This window comes from Protobothrops mucrosquamatus, unplaced genomic scaffold, assembly GCF_001527695.2.
Source record: "Protobothrops mucrosquamatus isolate PMUCROS unplaced genomic scaffold, P.Mucros_1.0 scaffold10, whole genome shotgun sequence".
Taxonomy (NCBI): Eukaryota; Metazoa; Chordata; class Lepidosauria; order Squamata; family Viperidae; genus Protobothrops; species Protobothrops mucrosquamatus.
Window position 1 is genome coordinate 3109277 of NW_015386397.1, and position 4450 is coordinate 3113726.

Consider the following 4450-nt stretch of genomic DNA (forward strand, 5'->3'; position numbering starts at 1 on the left):
AAAGGCTGACTGCACCCATGCGGTCAGCCAGAAGCAGCTGATCATTGGAGACAACGAATACTAACAAGCAGAAAGTAAAACAGCTGATCTGGGTGAAATTACTTTCCTTACTTCTCTACAAGTGAAAAATACCGGTTCTGGAAAAAAGCATTCAAAAGCAAGAAATTCTCAAGCTTTGGGGAGGGAGGATTTTTTGCTCTACCCTTCCCTCCTGAACTATAAGCAGCAGTTTAAGCTTTGGGGAAATTAAAACTGACTTATAACAATATTGTGAAGATAATTGAGGGATAAAAGAAGGATAATTTGGGAAACTTGCATTTATAAATATTTTTTTATTCCTTGTTTGGAAACCATTGGATTTTAACTTTTTAAAGTTTGGTGGGAATGGATATCTAATGACATCTAGTGTTAAAACTGAGAACTACATTTAACCTTGCTTTTTTATCTTACTAATTTGTTTTGACTGGAGCTCTAAAACTTGGCCAAATGCCCAGACTTAGCTTATAGTTTAAACTTTTTGGTGTCCTTGGAATTTATAGTCCTGAAGATTGTGGCTGGAAAAGAGAAGACTCTTTTTTGATTGCCCATTTTTACAGGATGGATTAAAATTATAAATAAAAATAGTTTTTGAAGTCATCTGACTTCTCTGGATTACAAATACAGCTTGACCTGGAATTTTTACAAGCTGTTTTGATAGAGTGAATAACAAGAAACTTCTTCTAACAGAACACTTTGGGTTACAAATTTTTGGTTTTTTTTCTTTTTTCCCTTTTGTTCTTTTTATTACTTATTTTTTATTATTTACCTCTCCTATTTGTTAGGAGCCTATTGGATTACAAATTCTGATTTACTTGGTGGATTATAAAGTATGATTAAAAGATAAAAATGAGCATCCCCAGTCTATCTAAGTTGGAAAAAAAGGAACTTCTGCTCCTTCTTCTGCTTCTGCAAGTCCAGTTTATCAGAGATCAATTGATACAATGCTCCAACAAGAAAAAGCTAATAACTTCCAAAAGGAAACTCAAGTGATGTTACAAGCAATTCAAGAGGCAATTGCTACTCAAATGGCAGCTACAATGAGAAACCCTGAGATGAAAAATGATCTTGATAAAATAAATCAAAAAATTAATAACATGGATTTTCAATTTGAAAATTTTAAACAGATGGTTACAAATAACCAACAAAGAATCCAAAAATTAGAAGATAAATCAACTGAGGTTGACCAGAAATTAGAAGTCTTAAAAGATGAAAATCAGAAATTGATGCAAATAAATGAAGAACTAGAAGAATCGATAGCTGTTATGGAGATGGAAAAAGCCTCATATTTTTTAAGATTTCAAAATATAGTGGAGGATAAGGAAGAGGATCTTCTAGACCTGATAATGGAATTATTGGTGGACACATTGGGAATTTGGAAACAGGAGATGGAGGGAGAATTGGATCAGATCTATTGAGTCAACTCAAACTATGCCAGAAGAAATAAAGTCCCCACGGAAGTACATGTTAGATTTCTCAAAAGAGACGAGATTCTGAGAAGAATAAGAGATGAACCTTTGAAATACAAAGAAAAAGAAATTGTAGTCCTCAAACAAATCCTGAGGAGAATAAGAGAATCCCGAAGAGAATACCAGTTTCTAACTAGGAAATTAATTGAAAAAGGAGTGAATTTCAGATGGCTGATTCCAGAAGGGATTTTAATCTATTGGGATATGAAAATATATAGATTGGATACGCCACCTAAAGCAATGGAATTCTACAACAGCCATAGAGCATTTCTGGAAAGATGTGATTTTGAATCTGATACAAAGAGAGAAACAAAAAAACAGGAAGAAATGGAGTAGAAGGCGCAGTCAAATCAAGAGAGGAGGAAGAAGTTAAAAACACATACACAGAAGAAGGAGCACGACCAAGAGATCAGAGACAGATAAGATCGACTAGAAGATTAAGACCTAGATATAATTGAAAGAGATGGAGAAGGAGAGTGGGATTTTCTCAATGAATATAAATGGACTAAATTCTCCCTCAAAAAGGGAAAAAAAATGTTTACACGACTACAAAAATTAAAAATGGATAGAATTTGCCTCCAAGAAACACATTTTAAGAGACAACACTATAAGTTGTTAGAACAACCAAAAATTGGAAAACTTTACTTGGCATTAGCACTTCAAAAGAAAAGAGCAATAGCTCTATACATTAAAGAAATGATGAACCCTAAACAAATTTATGCGGATGAAAAGGGGAGAATATTACTGGTGGAAATAATGATGAATCAAAAACAGATACTGATAGTAGCAATATATGCACCAAATGATAAATAAGAACAATTTTACCAAAAATTACATTAAAAATATTAGAATTGAACTATCAAAATCTCTGTATAATGGGAGACTTTAATGCAATAACAGATGGAGCTTTGGACTATAAAAGCGCTAAACAAGGAAGGAAAGGAGGAAATATATTACCTAAAGTGTTTTCAAAAATGACAGAAGGATTCTGTATCCAAGATATATGGAGAGAGAAAAATCCAAAGAAATTACAATATACATTTTACTCAAATAGACATAAATCATGGTCTAGAATTGATATGATATGGACATCTTTGGAACTTAATACAATGATACAAGAAATTGAGATAGAAACTAATGTTTGGGCAGATCATAACCCAATAAAAATGACTTGGAGAGGAACCAAGAAAAAATTAAGATGGTCCTTGAACAAATCTATATTGAAAGAAAAAGAATTTATACAACTAGCGACAAAGGAAATGGATCTTTTTTCAAAATAAACAAGAAAGAAGAACATAGCTTCAAAATGTGTGGGATACGGCTAAAGCATATTTCAGAGGGTTGGCTATAACCTCTACCACTAAAAAGAATAAAGAAAAGAAACAACAACAGTTAAAGTTGAAGGAAGAATTCAGAAAGTTAGAATCAGAATTACAAATAGACTCACAAAAGAAAATACTTAAGAAACAAATGGAGATAATAAAACACAAATTAAATCTAGCTGAGATGGAAATAATGGCTCAACAGATTAAAAGGGCTAAACAGAACTTTTTTGAAAATGCCAACATTCCAGGAAGATGGTTAGCATATAGATTGAAAAAAGAAAAAGAGAAAAAACTGATAAATAAGCTGCAAGATTCAAAAGGTGAATCTTTTGATACAAAATGATACAATTAAAAAAATATCTAAGACTAGTACGAGATACTTTACAGTGCAGATGAAATTCCAAAAGAAAAAATACAGCAGTATTTTAAAAAAGCAAACTTGCCGAAAATTTCAGAGAATATTCAAAATATATTAAATGAAAAATATCAGTGATGAAGATTATAGAGGCTATAAAAAGGCAAAAAAATGATAAGATTCCAGGTCCAGATGGATTACCTGCAGAGCATTATAAATCATTACAAGATATACTAAGTCCTATTTTGAAAGAACTGTGTAGTGAAATACTTTTGGAAGCTAAAATACCAAATACATAGATTGAAGCCAATATTACCTTAATATCCAAAGAAGACTCTGATCTAATGCAAATAAAAAACTATAGACCAATATCACCATTAAATGAAGATTATAAAATTTTTGCCTCAATAATAGCAGAAAGACTAAAGAAAGTTTTGACCAAATTTATACATATAGACCAAAATGGTTTTCTACCTAAAAGACAGATAAAAAATAATTTAAGAATGATTCTTGATGTGTTATGAAATTCATCCAGGGAAACAGATGGCTTTAATATTTCTTGAGGCACAGAAAGTGTTTGACAATGTAAACTGGCAATTTATGTTTCAGCAACTAGCAGAAATGGACTTTGGAGAAAACTTTATAAGTGTAATTAAAACAATTTATTGTAAACAAACAGCCAAAATAATTGTAAATGAAGATTTTACAGAAAACTTTAACATTAAAAAAGACACAAGACAGGGATGCCCACTATCTCCAATACTGGAAGTATTGAATAGAAACATCAGATAAGATATAGAAATGAAAGAACTGGTGATAAAAGATGAAAAATATAAACTACAAGCATATGTAGATGACTTGGTTTTTATATTGGAAGATCCACTTGAAACAAGCACTAAACCTATGGAGAAAATAGAAAAATTGGGAGAAGTGGTAGGGTTGAAAATAAACAGAGAAAAGACTAAAGTGCTAACAAAAAATCTAACAGAAAAAACCAACTAGCAAAAAAAACCCAAATCTTCAAATAGTTAAAAAAGTTAAATATTTGGGAATTTATCTAACGGCAAGATGCGTAACAATAAAAGAAGATAATTACATAAAATTGCTAAAACAAATAAAATTGGATCTGGAAAAGTGGAAAAACTTACAATTTTCAATGCTGGGGAGAATAGCAACAGTGAAAATGAATATCTTACCAAAAATACTCTTTTTATTTCAAACGATTCCTGTAAGACTGGGAAAAGCCTTTTTTGATGAACTGAATA